The following is an 18,770-nucleotide window of genomic DNA, read 5'->3' on the forward strand; positions in this document are numbered from 1 at the left end:
CACAAACTCCAGATATTAGTTATTAATTATACTATGGAATCCATCCCATCATTTTATAAATAGATAACAAAATATTTATTAAATCAAACCATAGTTATATATCACTCTTCCTGCCCGGTCTCTACTCCTTCTCAATTCAGCTTCACAATATGATTACTATAAAATCTGTTCCTTTCTTACCTACTAAAATGAATTTTTTTAGTTTCATTTGTAACCCAATTTTCTTTTTGTATTTCCAATTATTTTTTTGTATTTCTCATCGGTATTTAAGCGAGTTGATGAATAAAGTTTAATAAAGTTTTCTTGTCCCCATCTGTCTCTTTGTTCTATTTCTCCTTGTTCATACTTTACTCTTTACTTCAGCAATTTCCCCAATCCTGTCACATTAGCCGCCAGGCATAAATGGATAGTTTTCCATATACTTTGCATTACAGCTTCTAACTAATATATTCAGAGACTTATACAAAATCTGCAACTAGATACCTGAAGGCTGTACATGCCTAATATTTAATTTCTGGCTATTGATTCTTTCATCCAAAATTGTAATATGTCAGCCTTCTTTTTTTTACTAAATGGTGCCTCCATATTCAGCTTGGCTGAAATCAAAATCACCCTACTCTGAATACCATCTGTGTAAAATTTACCACTGTCTGGAAATTTTCCTTTCCAAATATGTCTAGAGATACACCAAAGTCTCTCCAGCGTCACTTTTCCCTTGGTAGAACAATTCTTCCTTCCAGGACACTGAGATTCCTGACTATCATCCCTCTGTAGTTCTATAAATGGTTTTCTCGGTGCGTCCTCCGGAGCCTGAGTTTGACAGTTCAGATCTAAAATATCCCTGAAATGTCTCTCATGTTAAAGGTTTGTTCTCTAATATAACAGTCTTCATGCTTCCGACTTTTGAAAGATTACTGAATCATGAGGTTTCTATGTAATTAGGGGATTAATCCATTGATGGATTCATATTTGATGACATTGTTAGGTAATTAAGACAATTTAGGAGTCGGGCTTCGTTGAAGACAGTGGATCACAGGGGCCTTTCCTTGGGGACCATGTCTTCTCCATGGACCTTCCTGTCTCTCCTCTTCCTCTCCTCTCCGTCTGCCTGTCTCTCTCTCTCTCTCTCTCTCTCTCTCTCTCTCTCCCTGTCCCTGTCCCTCTGCCTCTCCCGTTCTTCATTTCTCTTTCCTTTCTTCCTTTTCTTTTCCCACTCCCTCTTACTTTCCTTCTCTGCTTTTTTTCTCTAGTATCTCCTCCATCACACCTTCCTCCTTTTCCGCTCGCCCCCCTGTGCTCTTTGTCTCTCTTTCTCCCCACTGCGTCTCTGTCCTGTTTCTCTTCCTTTGTCCCTCTATCTTTTCCTTCTCTCTGTTCCTCTTTCCCGTCTCTCTCTCTTCATTTACATGAGTGAGTAGCTTTTGTCTACCGTAGCTTTCCATTATGATGTTTTAACTTTCCATGAGCCAAAACATAAATCTTAAATAAAGCTGATTTTTTTAGGTATTTGTCATAATGACTGAAAGCTAAGACTGAGTAGTTTTTTTAAAAAATAAGAATTAGATCTTATTATCTTATTTTGCAAAAATCCTTACATTGCTTTCTTATAGCAATTAAATAAAAAATAAAATTTTTAGCATGAAATTTCTTTTCCCACTTAAAATAGTATTTCTTCAGTTTACTGAATACATCCTATTCTTTTGCATCATGTAACTTTTAAAAATTAAATATTTTACAGTTATGCTTATTTATGCACTTGTTTTTATTGTTTTCTCTTAGACTGTAAGTTTCAATAAAGTCAGATATAATTATTTTCAATAAATATGTAATGTTACTAGTTTATTTATTTTCAAAGGAATGAGTAGATAATTAGAGTGAACTCCAGTAATTACATAGAAACAGAAAGATGTTATCAAGTGTGGTATACTGGAAATAATCCCCAAGAATGGTGAAATTTTATTTTAATTATTTGGAAAATTCCTACTTGTGCTTTTGGTTAATGTGTTTGAAGGGACACTTTATGTCTAATCTGTTTACCTGTTAAGACCAGATGGAGGTCAGCTGGAGCCATATGTATGAACTTTGGAAGCTGACAAAATATGGCGTAAATTTTTATTGCTCCTTTCCAAAAAGATTTGACTTTGTTTAGGTGACATAAAACTTTGAGTCTGTTTTCAAAGCCTGAAAATTAGCACCATCACCTACCTTACTGATCTAAAATGAGATGAATTTATACATGGTAAAAGCATTTCCGTAGAACTTAAACACCAGTCAGGATTCTCCTCTTTGTCACAAGGCACCATGAGTTAGCCCTCACCCTTGAGTTCTTTGCGAGAGTCCCCTAAAGAAGCCACATCATTAGGAGGAGGAGGTCTGACAGGCCAGCTTGAGTACCCTTTAATTCCTGCTATTGTCTGCTAGTGAATTGGAATATTAACAGCAGTTAATCATTGTTAATCATTGTTAATCATTGTTGGGCAGTGTGTTTTATTTGAGTTTTCTTAATAAATTTATTACCTATTACTATATTGTCAAGGTAGTGAATACGTGTTTATTTTAACCTGATTGCTTTTCCTTCTCTTCTCCCCATGCCGTTCGGTTTTGGCCTCCATTGCCTTTACTAGTTGTTCTTGTGATTACCTAACTGCATCCTTTAATCAGTCTGCAAAGCTTTGCCAGCTAAGAAAATTAACTTTGAAATATCTTACGGTCAGTGCCTGCTCTCTCTGCAGCTTCCCCATCCCTTGATGGAGCCATCCACGAATCAGAAATATTTTGGAAAAAATGAATCTATACTGAAATAAATGGGCTTTTTTGTCACTGTTGCACAACATTATATTTCAATCAAAATAATTGCTATTTACATAGCACTTACATTGTACTAGATTAAAACATATTTGGAAGAAAATTTTCATTTTTGTTGATCACATACAGATTATTCCATAAAGGATAGTAAAATCAAAATAAATACTATTTACATGTTATTTGCATTGTACTTTATTTTAAAAGTAATCTAGAGATGATTAAAGCATATGGCAGGATATTTACAGACTATAACCAAAGATTATACTATTTTATATAGAGTATTTGAGCATCTGAAGGTTTTAGAAAGTTTTGGATTCAACTCCCTATAGTTACTGAGAGACAACTGTACTTTGTTTTTCGTAAGGCTAGCTTTATACTTTTGAAAGTTGAGTAAATAAAGTGTCATGAGTCTTTTTCTGAGACAGAGCAATATCAATATTGGAACAATTAATCAGATGATCTGTTTCAAATGCAAAGTGGCCATATGCTTAAGAGTTCGTTATGCAAAGCTCTCAACACAAATACTTCATAAAAAATAGAAAATGAGACGCTTGAGTGTGGCAGTTCTGGAGTTACGGCTTTTAAGTTACAAGGTTCAGTAATTGAGGATATAATACAACATGCAGGAACAGCAAAAGAACCATGTAAAAGGAAATGTACAATTCAGTGCTAATTTGTTTATTTTAGATTTGTATTTGAGTAGAGAACATTTGTAATACATGGGGTTTAGCAAATAAGATCTTGACCAGGATACTTTTAATACAAAAAAGCAAAACAAAGAGCTTGGTAGAAAATGAAAGAGGAGGATGAAAGTATATCATGGATGTGCAAAACTGGAATCTATCTAAGCAGAGGGAACATTCAGGAAAGTTCAAGAATAGTCTGCATGAAAGAGCAAATCAACCACGGGAGTAATGGAGAAGAGAAATATCATTGGATGAGAGAAAAGAAGAAAATTATTAAATTTATAAAATTTCATGAAATCTGCACAGGATTTGGAGATAATGAAACATCACTAATTATAATTTGTGTTATAAAATCATTATAGTAGATGAGGCTAAGATAGACACGGATAGGACTATGCTGGCAGAGCTGAAGTGAGTCCGTATGACAGACTTACGGTGCAGTGACTGACAGGACAGAAGGAGGTCAAAGAGCCTCCTTTGACTTGCATTTCTGTCTAAAGGGACAAGAATATTGGCAGAGCCATCGACACTACTTGGGGACTAAATTAATCTAGATATTGTCCTTAATATGTGATTAAGTTAGTTCATGTTTTTTAAAGAGAAAAATTACTAGTGCTATTATTCTCTTTTAAAAATAATTCATCTCAACCTGCTGCATAACACTGACCCTTCAAGTCAGGCATCAGATGTAAAGCTTTATTTATAGTAGCAACGTTTAAATGCCACCTTTTTATCCTGCTAGTAATATTTATAAAAGGATATATGTTCAAGGATATAAATATTACTAGCAAGATAAAAAGCTGGCATTTAAATGTTGTTACCATAAATTCTATGGGGTACATATGAAAATCAAAACATTTTAAGAAAAAAATGGTTTGTCTTTATAAAACAAAAAATTTCCATGAAAAGTATCATACAATTGAAATGCTCAGCCATAATTGAACACGTGGTTTAGGATATTACTATAAATATTTCAGGATTCATCTTCCTCAAAAAAATACAGGAAAAATAAAGCAAATAGAAAAGTGAAACACTGATATCAGTTTTCTCAGATTCCCTTGGTTCACACACACACGTGTGTGTGTGTGTGTGTGTGTGTGTGTGTGTGTAAGTTTTTTCTATTATTACATGACAGATCTTGGTATTCATTTTTTCCTCATACCTCTGCCCTCCCCTCATCCCCTCCACACTTTCCTATTTACAAACACTTTGATTCCATGTTTTTCCATTTCTCATATTTTTTCCCTTCTTACCTTTCCCTTACCCCTCCCTATATAAGTATATTTAAGAGACTTTTTCCATTTCATGTGGTAAGGTGCTTGAATCTTTATATTTGTGGTTGTCTGCTTGTAATACCAGCCATGATTATTATGATTAGAGTCATATTTAAAATGGCATTCCCCTAATCTAATCTCAGCACTTTAGAAAACAAAAACCATGGCTGGAAAATTTTGAAACAAATGAACTTTTTTGAAATTTGGCAGCTTGTAGATTCCTATTTTATAGCAACTCTATTTTTATATACTTCGCTGCTACAAAAGGAGAACAAGTAGCTCCTAAAATGTTAGGAAGAATCACAACAAATGCTTATAAAATTTTACCTGGGGATATATCTGGGAAAAGAAAATAAAAAACTGACTTTTTTGCTGAAGCATAATACTCAGATGCAGCAGCAAAGTAATTTTGATTCCCAGAGAGCCAGGAGGCAAAAATGAACACCTTATACATCCCCACATTAGTGCAAATATCACATGAATTGAGGAGTGCCCTGAAGATGGAAGCTGTTATAACTCTTTTCAGAATTTATCTTGTATGGCCCATGATAGACGCTAAATATTTTCTCAAACAAATAAATTATCAAACTAAGTTGATATTGACGGTAGCAATCAGTTTAAAGAAGAAGATAAAAATCTTCCACAGAGTTCTCTCAAGATAATGATAGGTAATATAAATACACAGTCACACAGAAAGGCTGGAACATTGCTATCTACATTTCTATCCTTAGAATTTACATGCTAGAGTGGTTCACTTTTGGCGATAATATACTTGATTGTCTCAACCTTTCAACAGTGTAACTGCCTACTTTTTTCTCTTTTTTCCTTTTGGGGTTTTCACAGATTTAATATTCTCTTTTCTTCCTCTCACCACCCTTTCCACCCTTCCCTGTCATTTGTATAACTTTTCTTAGATGTTGCTTTAGTATCTTCCGCTCAGTCCATTTTCCCCCTTTCTCTAGGTTCCTACTGAACATACATATTTGTTCTCATAATTTTCCATCCGACTGCGAGCCTAGGTGACATTTTAGCCCTCACTCTCCTTTACCGATAACCTTTATTTCCAAGTGCACACTGGATCTAACTGGTACCTATACCTAATGTCACATATGCTTTACTTAAATGCTTTTCACTATTATCTATGATATACATTAGTCTCTGTTATCATCATCATCATCATCTAATAATGCATTCAAGTAAATTCCTAGAGGCCAATTTACAGCAACTTTCTATTCTTTCTTGTTTTAAAACCCTGAAACACATGTCTTCATCCAAGATAGCTCTTGAGTTCCCCCAACTCTGTTCTCTTCAAACTCTGTTCATGCTCTCTTTAAGCAGGCTTTTGATCCAGTTCTCTTTACTTGTGACTTTGCCTGTCTTCTCTTCTTCCCATTCCAATCCTTACTGGCTATGTCTTCCAGGAAACACATCACACAACTATATTCTTTTAAAATCTTCTGAGCAGGTATAATGACCAGTAGACAATGCACAAATGTGACATCGTATAATCTCACTGAAATTTATTTTGTCCAAAACAAAAAATCCCTTGATAAAAAGGGAATGGGAGGAAGGAAAACTGATTAGGGAGGGGGAATACGTTCAAAGTATGTTTTGTTCATGTAGGTATGAAATTGCCACAATCACACCCAATTTTTAAAATTATACGATTCTATTTTGCTCCCTCTCCCTTAAACTCATATGTTGAAATTCCAATGCCATGTCTCCTGCCTCTAAGGTATTCTTACCTGAAGACAGGATTCTTACCGAAGTAATATAGTTAACTAGTTCGGTATGACTGTATGCTCATAGAAAGATGAACTTGGGACAGGGAGACATGCATAAAGAAAATGGGAAACCCCAAAGGGGAAGACAGCCATACACAAGACCTGACTGGCCTGGAGCTCCCAGAGGAGAGCAACCCAGCTAGTAAAAGTCTTGGACTTCTACACTCCAGAACTTGAGCTAATGAACGCCTGTGCCTGCAGCCTCTCGGTTGGGGGTACTTTGCTATGACACTCCTAGTACTGCAAGACAAGTCCCACTTTCACTACGCCCCACACTGAGGCCCATACTATTAGCTACCTTGCCTTCTGTCATATTCTTTTGGTGCACGGGCACTTCAAATTTGGACCTCAGGGGAGATTTCCGAGCTGCCCTCCTGTAGGATTTTTAATCTGCATTATCCGCTGAGTTTTGTGTTAAACCCTCTGACAAACACATTTCCCATTGTATCATAGAAATAAAAATAATTCAGCACAAGACATATTTTCTCATTCACAGTTTATCACCTTGTGGATACCCTGTAGGAATTTGTCTTCTAACAAAGAAAACAATAATAACAGAAACAACATTGAAAGTAATAATAATAGCTAACAATTTTATACCATTTATTATGTGTCAGGCACAGGTCCAAATACAGAATCCCTCACTTCTTTTTCTTTCAGTTCATGAACTTATTCATCTTCTCCTTCCAGCAATGAAAGAGCACCACAGAAGTGGATATTGAGGGAGAGTTTACATTGTTATGCTGTATATTTGCTTGGGGAAAAAATTTGATTCAATAATGTGATTCAGGAATCTTATAAATTTTGATTGAGGGGCTTCAATATCCTTTTTACCTGAGAAATAATGATCTTATTTTACTACACTAAAAGTTTCTTAGACAATGTACTGCACTAGATATTTTCTTCTATACCCATGATTCTCAAACTTCAGGGAGTCACAAAATCACCTGAAGAATGTGTTTAAGCACAGGCTTCTGTCTCCCTAAATCCCAGTTCTGATTCAGGAGGTCTGATTATAAAGCTGAATTTGCAACTTTACAAAATTGCCAGATAAAACTGATATTGTTGATTTATGAACCACATTTCCACATTTTTTCTAACTGATCTAAGTCATGGTCATAGACCACAAACACCAATGAAACAATCAGTTCTCTTAAACATGTCATCATTGATAAAGAATGAAAAGAAAGTCAACAGGCTTCATGATTGAGCATAATGTTCAGGCAATTGGTACATTTGGGAAAAACACTTATTCGTTGGTGAATTTGCACACATGAGATTATTTGTATTTTAGATCTGGTTAGCAAAATTTATCATTAGTTAAAAATATATTTCTGTGTGGATTTATTTGAGTGTGTGTTTATACATTCCTTTACATAATATAATGATATATAAAGATATATAGCTATTATGTAGCCAAACAATTATCAAACTATCTCTATCACATATATTCAGGGTTCCAATAGCACATTCTTATTTTTATAAGTTCTGTGATTATGAGTTCTGTGAAGCATGAATAATTATGTTGTCACCTTCATGTAATGAAGGTAAGAATTTTCTCAAAACTTTTGTTATTTGGTGAGGCTCCCTCTAGTGTCCTTAACAGGATATAAAAGTAATACAGTTATACTTGTAAGATGCATTCAACCACAAATGAGATGTATCTCAAGATGACTGAAATATTGCTCTGAGAAAGATATTCCTTATTAAATACTGAATGTTAATTTTGTGATAAAGGATCTTCATGATTGTAGCCAAATGACTATGTGCTTAAAAAGCCTAACTCTCTGCTGCGAAAGTACATACAGAGTTTAAGCATCATAACTGACTATAGTAATAGACACATTCAAATGATCACTGAGAAACTTTTATGTAAGTTTGATTTCATAACTGAGGTGATTGAGCATCGCATGCATATACATGCAACCTACAAGGCCATGTTCAGATTCTTCAATTTTAAAGTGGCTATGGTACCTTTTATGGGAAATTACTTCCCGGATTTAGTTCCAATAGCCATTCAAAACCAGGGCTTTATGAAATCATTCTAGACTTCTTTTCTTTGAGTCCCTTCCTTCTAGCATAGTGTAGTTCTAAAAGAAAAATCATGTGAGCCACATAAATATTTTGAAACATTTCGTGTCATACTTTATGAGTAGTAACAGATAAATTAATTTGACAAGGTATGTTATTTAACCGAGTATTTTCAAAATTTTCAAGTTACACTGGCTGCAGTTCAAATGCTCAGCAGCCACACATGGCTAGGGGCTACCATATATTATACATTACACAGTACAGTATTAGAACATGTGCGTTATCATTTCTTCTTAGGTGTTGAAAATTAGAAGCACTTGTCATGGACTGTGAGGAGATGCATTAAGATAAAAGTCCAGTTATTAAAACAGGAATGCTGTTCACAAATGCAAGGGAGTTGTGCCAGGTTGTAATGTCTCTGCCAGACACTGTCTCTAGAGAGCATTCAAGAAAATCCACTTTGAAGCCAGCGATCAGACGGTGTGGGTTTGAATATAAAGAAACCTCACCCTCTTGCTTCAACAATCTTTGTTTGCCTGAACTTTATTGCTTTGTGCACTGGAAGTTGGCTTCTTGTTATGTCGTTGAGACAATTACTCCTTCTGCTATTGAACAAGGGAGGCTGGTGGGTGCATTTGCCCCCGCCTTTTCCCATTTTTTACCCACTCCCCCATCTAAATGCACCCAATGGATTTCCATAAACCCCATTCTTCACTTCATAGCAGCTATATGAAAGCATGTTCTTGATTCCTTTATATTTCTTACTGCTTTTTTCTACTGAATATGAGCTTTATGAGACTAAATATCTTCCTTTACTTTTTAATTTGCTGCTGTGAATGTCATACATTTGCTTTTACATTGTAGGTATCCAAATGTATTATTTTTTAAAAAGTCAAAAAGAGTTCTTTTCAGATAAGGAAGTAGTTTTTGAAGTTACGCCTTTAAAATGTAGTTTCTGTTTGATTCATTCTTTCTTGTTCTCCCTATCCTTCTTTATTAAGCCTTTATGCAGTGAAGATGCAATGTGGCCAGACAGAAATGGTTATTCCTTCCCCACCCACTTGTCCTCAGCAGTCTCACCTCATTCATATCTTCACCGGCTTAGTTACTGAGGAACTAATTTAACTTACTTCGCACATCTGTTGGAAGAATTACTCAAGGTGTATTATATTTTCAAGATTAGGTGTGTGTGTGTAGATGTGTGTATAAAACGTGGTAGCATAGATATTGGATGGAACAGTCACCCTACCTCTTTCAGAGTTCACCCAAGCTCTGTTACTAGATTACATTTGACCTTTCTATTCTCGAGGGCTTTCATAGGTTTCTGTCTGTATCACTCATTGGCGACTTAATACAATTTCACAGCAATATGTGACTGCATCATGTATTGGTGTCATTACCTACCTGGCAGAAAATTCCTAATGGGCATAATGTAGGGCCATGAGTAAAGGAAGAACCTAATAAAACCCCATTTAGTAAATTTGTGTCTGCATTTCAAATAGCTCTCTCACTCGTTCAGTATGATTCAGAATTTTAATGTTCTCATCAATGTACTACATAGGACTGATTAAGAAATAGTTTATGTAACAGTATATAAATTTAAACAGTATGTAAATTTTAAAGTATGTACAAAATTCTTTGTTGAACATCAGACAAAAAGTAATCATACTCAATGAGGAAAAATTCCTATAGATTATTTTCAGTTTTAAACATACCTTAGAAAATATTACAAATATTTCTTGAAATAATGACATTTTATGGGCTGGGGATTTGGCTCAATGATACAGTTCAGTGGTAGAGCAGTTGCCTGGCATGGATGAAGTCCTGAGTCCAATCCTCAGGAGAAAAAAATGATAACTTGTTCAGAGGTATTTATGTGAAATATATATATATATATATATATATATATATCTCAAATAATATTGAATATTTACATTCCATATAAGTTAAGTGCATTAACTTTTCTAATAACATATTTTACTACATTTGAAAGTGAATATATGTGAATATGAATATATACATATGTATATAATCTCTTGAAATGTAAAGGTTACTTGTCTTTATCATAATTTGAAATACATTAGGATGAACAGCATGAAACTAACAAATATTACAGTTCCAAATTTTCTAATGTCAGTTACCAAAATTTAGGTAAGTAAATATTTTTAAATATTAATATATTCTGTCCTAAACACATAGCTCAAGACTAGTCTCAGAATTGTGGTGTGAACACAATTCTTTTAAACACTAGCTGTTGTATAGCACTTGAAATTTTCTAAGAATAAAACTCAGCACTAAAGAACAGGCAATTATGTAAAGCAATATACTTCTTAACTAGTTTCATTTGGATAATCCTTTCACCATGTATAGATAAAACATCACTCCATACACCTTCAATATATATGTATATTAATATACATATATATATACATAAATCATTATATACATATAATGTATGTTTCTATAAATCTGAAAAAAACAAAAACTAAGTGTATGTTAAATTATTACATGCCTATCTTGTTTACTTCGGAGCACTGTGGTGACCCACATAATTCTCTTTCAAAGCACTATTCTCTGTACATCTCTGAAATGAGAAAGTTTGTAATATTAAAATAGAAATTTCTAATATTTACCTAGATGATTAGGCCTCAAGTAAACTGTTATCTAAATTATTTGAGACATACTTTCTTCAATTGTTTGGTGACAATAACCTGAGAGTGTACTATCAATACAACAACAACACATTAATGTTAAATCTAAATTAATATTGAATCCAAAAGTCAACCAAAACAATGTAACCATCAAGAACTGTAGTCCAAAAATTCAAACAAATAATTACCTACTAATTGGCCACATGTAGAAGTTTCTTTAAAAATACACTTGAGTTATATTTGAAAATAATGTTATTCTAGCTGTAGAATTCTTTAGAATTTTTTATTCTCCGGAGAGAAAGAATAAAAGATGTGCTTTGAGGAAAACACACTAGGTTTATAATTAACATCACATACATATTGTAAAATACTATGAATATCAAAGGAACTATACAAAAAATATATATATGTGCCACTGGACTCCATAGAAATAACTGAAACTTTTGAGTATATACTGTTACTCAAACTTCAGAGAAAAGTCACAAACAAATGTTGTAAGACAAATATATGCTAATGTTATTTTAACAAGTAATTGATCTTGAAATCAGTCTTCCAAACCTATTGATGGAAAATTCTGAATCTTTAGCATTCTTTGTTGATATTAAATGCTGACATTTAGTATAGGTGCAGATTTTGACAAGACTAATAATACTATTTATACGTGTAATTATTCAAATTACCCATACTGCTTCAGTTTAATTGTGTTCACTAAATTGGCATGCATAATTTATAACATCAATTCCATCAACCATCAGTCTACGTTTTAGAGAGAAACCCATCAAGTAAATGACAGTGTAAAATGTTTGAGTTAATTCAGAAAAGAAGATCAACTTTTGAAGTTGGAAATTTGTATTATGTACTTAAGGCATAAAAGTTTTGGTGATGCTATATAAATCTCTTCTAGTCTGTTTCAAAAATATCATAACTGTGGAAGAAGATAATCTAAGAAAATCATCTATAGAAATCTATCTAAGAAAATCATGTATAGAATAGGGAGGTTTCAACTTTTTAAATTTATGTAAGACATTCACCACTTTGGAATCCTGTAGAACTTACAGATGCCTTCTCAAAATAATATTTTTAATATATAAAATACAGCACCTTCAGCTGCAAATTATATTTATATATGTCATTAAATTATTATTATGTGAGTATATAGAATTATGAACAAGTGCTTTGTTATCAGCTATATTGGCAGGGCTGATAATCAAATTTTTGAAATGATGATACATTTTATGTTGAGATAGCTGCAACAGCTGAATATAATAGGAAAATATCAGTGATATTTAAGTCATAGATTGCTAATAGCCCTGTAACTTGTTCTATACTTTTTTAGATGTTAATAAAATATCCATGATTTTCCCACTTGTAACACAAACTTCTTAAATTCTATCTAAAACTGCAGCAACTATAGCGGCTTAAGCTAAGAACTCCTGGCATAGAGAGAGGATTGTATTTCAATCAACCTATTTTACTCTTTCATTACTTAAAAGATAAGCTATCAATTTATTTATTCTAGAAATAAAAGATAAGCTGTATATGTTTTTAGTGTATGAAACAAAATAACTGGGAATATTTCCCAAAACCAATATATGATGCAAAAAAATGTTTAACGATATTTAATATGATTTTAATCTTAATTTTATTCCTTACTGTTTTCATTATATACATGTGAATTATGCATGAACAAGTTCTGGAAATTAAAAATCTTCTGGAATTCATACTGTTAATGAAAAAAAAGATTAAATTATTCAGTTGTTTTCACATATATATTCATATACTGCAACGTTGGTGTTCTGTTTGCATTTATACATGGATAATGCATTAATCAGATAAGAACTTGCTACAAATATTTTTTACAAAAACAGTCAAATTTTTAAGGAATAAATTGTTCCAATAATATTTTTTTAAAAAGAAAATAGGAAAAATTGTCAAAGTATATGGGTGTTTCCTATAATTTCCCTTCACTACTTCTCTTAGACTAAATTAAAATGTGTTTTGCAAGATTGAGGAGGAAATGCATCCTTCACATACTGAATGTGATGTTAGGAAACACCAGTTTACGGTTGATTTTGAACACAGATAATTTACACTTTTAGCCAGTTTCCATGAGACTTAAGGGACCACATTCTAAAGACGGTAATTTTGACCACCCCAATACCCTCTTTCACTAGCAAATAAACAATTCTGATTGTTTAAAAACAATATCAAAGCAGATCAAAAGATTTTGTCCACACATACTTGCTATCCTATTCAGACTGAAGATCTGTTATAAAAAGGCCTAGCATGATTTTTCACATGAAATGTCATTCTCTGATAAAATGGAGATATAAATGAGATCAATGTTATATCAAAATTATTACCAAATATCAAAAATATGACTCCACGCTTTCAAACCTTCTATATTAATTTCCTATCACTCTAAGTTACCATGAAACTAATTGCAAATAAGAGCATGCCCTTGTTACCTCACACTTCTGTAGATCAGAAATCTAAATGCAGGTCACGGAGATTTCTACTCAGGGATATACCATCTGGGTATCCAACCAGTCAGAGATTCACTCTAGGTACTCTGGGAAACAATCCACTCACAAGTCATACTTATAGTTGTCAGAATTCATTTCCTTATGGATATAGAACTGAGATGAGTTTCTTCATGGTTCTTTGCCAGAAAGAAACACTAAAAGAGATCTTGAAATCCTTTTATAGACCATTACTAATCCCTCAACAAACATTTTTTTTTTTACTGAGTTTATTGGTACATTTTAGGTATACAGTACAGTTACATTCATCATCGGGATCCTGTACCTTTACATGACAGGTCTTGGTTCTTATTTTTTCCCATACCCCTGCCGCCCTTTCCCTCCACCCTCCCCCATTTACAACTGTTCTTTTATATCTTATATCAGTAATCATGCATAGGATTTTACATACAGTAGAACATATAGTAGAAAATACTGATTTGAAAGTCTATTTTAACAATATATGAGATTCACAAATAATTATAAGCAATAAATTCAACTAGTAAATCAGATGAACACATTTCTACACACATTTATTGCAAAACTGCCATGTATCATTCACAATGCTGAGTTCTGAAAACACATAGTTTATACAGTTCCTAACTTTTTACAATATAAAGCCATGGCTGTTTCCTAGCAAGCTTGTGCTCAAAGTGAACAGTATCTTTTATGTGTGTGTGATGTTCATGACATTCTAATTCTCCCATCCTTTCCAGATAAGTTGGCTTTAATTATTGATAGATCACTGAGATTGGCTAATGACCTGGATGAAGATGTAGGGATATTCTAAGCATGCCTAAAAAATGAGACCATCAGTTTAGATCCAAAGGCACTTCTGAAATAGTGGCAGTTAAGTTGATAGGATCTTGATGTTATCTCCAGGAAAGGAGAAGATGATTCTTACATACTAAATAATCTGATCAGATAAGTGAATGATTGTTAATCACTTTGAAATGGAGGAGCAAAATATGCAAATTATATATAGCAAGATCAGCACGTTAGCTTACTAATGATTTTCAGAAATTAAGTGGCTTTATCACAATTTTTCAGAATTAAAATTGTTACATGGGTAGTGTAACGAATTAATATCCTCTATCATCTGCTGTTGTGTCAGAAAAAAAAATAAAAATATACTTAAATTAGTAAACTTGAATTACCAAATTTGAAATTACAGTGGAGAAGCTTTCTTCTTTAAAATGTTCTTGTATTTATGACAGCTGAATATTTGCTTTTTATGCTATGTGAGGATAGGGTATTTTTATAGATATTTTGAATTTTGAAAACAAGTATTTAGAAATGTCACTATTATAAAATATTGAATGAATATAATTGAGAGGTATGGAGCTCAGAGATTAAACTACTTCATATTCATAAAAATAAACATAATTGTATAGAAAGAATAGCATTGAAAGATAGAATATAGCAGCATTTTCAAGAAAGTTGAATGTCATAGAAGGAAGAGTTGTGAATATTTTATCAGAAATGTTTAGTAAAGCAACAGCAATTTGATCTTAATCTTTATATTTCTTAAATTTAGTATAGAAAGAATACATAAGAAGATCTATTGCAAGTACCCTTAAGAATATCTACTTTTTGTTTCTTGGAAGTACAAACCAATACATTAAGAGATTTCTTTTAAAAAGTTATAATCTAATTAAGAGCAGAATTAGATCAAAATCTGTTATCTCTATTTCTAGCCCAATGCTTTCTCTTGCTCTCAAAAAATATGAATTTCAAACAAATCACTGGAGAGAGTAGAACTAATGGGAAAGGCTTCAGACATTGCTTAGATTTAAACTATCATCATCATCTTTGATGAAGGAGCCAACCATCCTCACTGTAGGAAAGATAGCCCCTTTATTAAATGGTTTTGGAAAAACTGGATTTCAACTTGCCAAAGATTAAAACTAGACCCTTATCTTTCATCATGCACTAAAATAAAATCCAAGTGGTTTAAAGATCTAAATATTAAAACAGAAACACTAAACTAGATGGAAGATAAGGTACATAGAACTCTTAAAGACATTGGCATAGGAAAAGACTTTAAGAACAAATCCTCAATAGCACAGGAATGAGCACAAAGAGTCAACAACTGGAATCTCATTAAGAAGCTTCTTCACTGCCATAGAAAACACCAACAAAGCTAAGAGAAAACCTACAGTGCGGGAAACAATTTGACCAGCTATTCCTCGGACAAAGGTCTACTATCTAGAAAATATAACGAACTAAAAAATATCAGAACTCCCCCCAAATATAAAGACTCTATTCAAAAATGGGCATCTGAAATGAACAGACATTTCTCAGACAAATAAGTAAAAGAGGCAAATAAATATATGAAAAAATGTTCCACATCACTGATCATTCGAGAGATGCAAATGAAAACAACACTGAGATTCCACCTCACCCTACAAAGAATGGCTGTTATCAAAAAATCAACCAATCACAAATGCTGGTGGGGCTGTGGGGAAAAATGAACCCTTCTCCACTGTTGGTGGGAGGGCAAACTGGTGTTAATATAAAAAGGAAATCAGCATGGAGGTACCTCAAACAACTAGGAGTAGATGTCCCATTTGACCCAACTAATTCTCTGCTGGGTATCTTCCCAAAACAATTAAAAGAATCATACCACAATGATATATGCTCACCCATGTTTATAGTGGCATATCTTGTAATAGCTAAAACTTGGACACAGCCCAATTGCCCATCAACTAGAGAATGGTTAAAGAAGTGTCTTTTTTTAAATAAACTGGAGTATTACTCAGCCATAAGGAATGAGAAACTAGAGATATTTATAGCTAAGTGGTTGCATATTGAAGCCATACTCCTAAGTGAAATTAATAGGACACACATGTATAAATACCAAATAGTTTCTCTGTTATGAAAAACTAAACGTGTAAATAAGGGTCAAAATGTATAACTGATATTTGTAACAGGAAGAAAATGTCTAAAGGAGTAGGGAAAGTGGGAGGGGTAAGGGAAAGGTAAGAAGGGAAAAGAAAAAATATGAAAAAAGGAAAAAACTAGAAACAAAATCTTTATAAACAGGGATGGGTGAGGGGTGAAGGGAGGGCTGGGGAATGGGGAAAAATAAGAATCAAGATAAGTCATGCAAAGGTGTAAGATCCCAATGATGAATGTAACTGTGTTGTATACTTTAAGTGTACCAATAAACTTAATGGGAAAAACTATCATCATCATTCTGGTGGTCAGCAAAGAAAAGAAAGAGCAAAGGAAGATATGAACAAACTAATACTAAAAGAGTGATAAATATGGGCGTCCTTATATTCTTAATTCTATATAAACTGCATTCGAATACTAGAGCATCACTATTCTAAAAGCTCAAATTCAGATGCTGCAAAATCTGAAAATTTGTGTCAACATGAAACTAATAATGAAATACCCCATACTATAAAAAGGTTTGATGCAAAAACATTATTAAAAGTATTATATATAATTGTCTTTATTCTACCTGTATACAAAGTACACAAATAGAAGTTAATTTCATGAATAGATTTGGGTAGCATCCCCCAGATATCTTTTTATATATATATCTACATATTTCAAATCTTAAAAAATGTCCAAAGTTTTAAGCATTCTGGATAAGGAATATTCAACATTGTGCCCATATTTATTATAAATTATGCCCCTATTTATTATAATTCCTAAAAAGTCCTGTCTAAAATACCATCCATTGCTCTCCTGGCCACTTATTTTTCCCTCACTTACTTTTATTCATAGTTATTAAGTTGTTAATTTGAGCTAAGTATTTCTAATACCTTCTCTATTCCCATTATCACGTAAATGCCATAAGATCAGGATAATCCTAAGTACAGAATTAGATCTTAATAAACAAATAAATGTATTTATTTGCTAGATAGGTAAAAGATTATGCTAACTTTGATGTATACATTGCTAATTCATTAAAAATCAAACAAACGAACAAACAAACGCTGACAGCCTGGGTTACTTGTGTAACATAATAGAGCCAAGCTGTTTCTTCAACAATAACAAGGAAACAGAGTCATAAAGTAACAAATATATCTATAAACTAAATCTTTGTACTCCTCCAAAATTGGTTTGTTAAAGTGTAAATCCCCAATGTGATGATGTTTGGATTTGGGATCTTGGTAGGAAATTGGAAAATGATGATGGACCCTTCCTGAATAGAATCAGTTTCCTTAGAAGACATGAAGAGTGAAATTCTGTTTCTGCCATGTTAGCATAGAACTAAAAAACAGCCAAGGCAATATAAGGCATGTTCTCTCCAAACTCCAAATCTGCAGGTACCTTTGACCTTGAACTTCTCCAAACTCCAGAACTGTGAGGAATTTTTGCTTAAGTCCCATCCAATATTAGGTACTCTGTTATAGTTTCTCAAAGAGTCTAAGCTACAGTGCAATTTGTGTGGAGAAAATCCACTAATATATTTTGCTATACACAAAGAAAACATTGTGGGAGATCACATACAGACTTACTATATGACCTGTGAACATAAAATGAGAATTCCAAATCATGTATTGAAATTGCTGTGTAATTAAATTTTAATTCAAAAAATGATCTTCCCAATTTGAATTTCTCCCCATGCAGCACTATTCAATGTCATTCAATGATGATATATAGAGATAAAAAACTAAGTGAAATTTATGTTAAAGTTCCACAAAATGAATAATTAAAACATCTGTAGTCACAGCTTTGCATACTAAATAAAATTCATGTATCCTATGTAAAGGCCAAGACTACTAACATGAAATCCTTATGAAACTATTTTGACCTTTTTATGAATGCAGAAATACCAAATGTGAATCAAAATGCAATTTTGGTGCAGGTTTGAACATCGCTAGTATGCAGAAACCCAGAGAAACACGAGATACAGATATTTTTGTGAACCCTGTCCTTCAAACTTACAAATTTAGACAATCGCTTCCGAATGGATTCAGCATTTTGGTACAGCCCTCTACATGTACCGCCAAGAGGAATATAACCCATATTTTTCTGATGTTCAACATATCAAACCACA

The 18,770-nt window shown here is 33.1% G+C and overlaps 1 protein-coding gene and 1 long non-coding RNA gene across 13 annotated transcripts in view; one reads left to right on the forward strand and one right to left on the reverse strand.

Annotated features, from left to right (window-relative positions):
- Robo2 (roundabout guidance receptor 2) overlaps positions 1–18,770 on the forward strand; it is a 1,584,609-nt gene that overhangs the window by 589,380 nt on the left and 976,459 nt on the right. The window lies entirely within an intron of this gene.
- The window catches only part of LOC104877268, a 94,383-nt gene that overhangs the window by 18,835 nt on the left and 56,778 nt on the right, over positions 1–18,770 (reverse strand). The window lies entirely within an intron of this gene.

The sequence above is a fragment of the Fukomys damarensis genome, unplaced genomic scaffold (genome assembly GCF_012274545.1).
Source record: "Fukomys damarensis isolate Sample0158 unplaced genomic scaffold, DMR_v1.0_HiC HiC_scaffold_24, whole genome shotgun sequence".
Classification (NCBI taxonomy): Eukaryota; Metazoa; Chordata; class Mammalia; order Rodentia; family Bathyergidae; genus Fukomys; species Fukomys damarensis.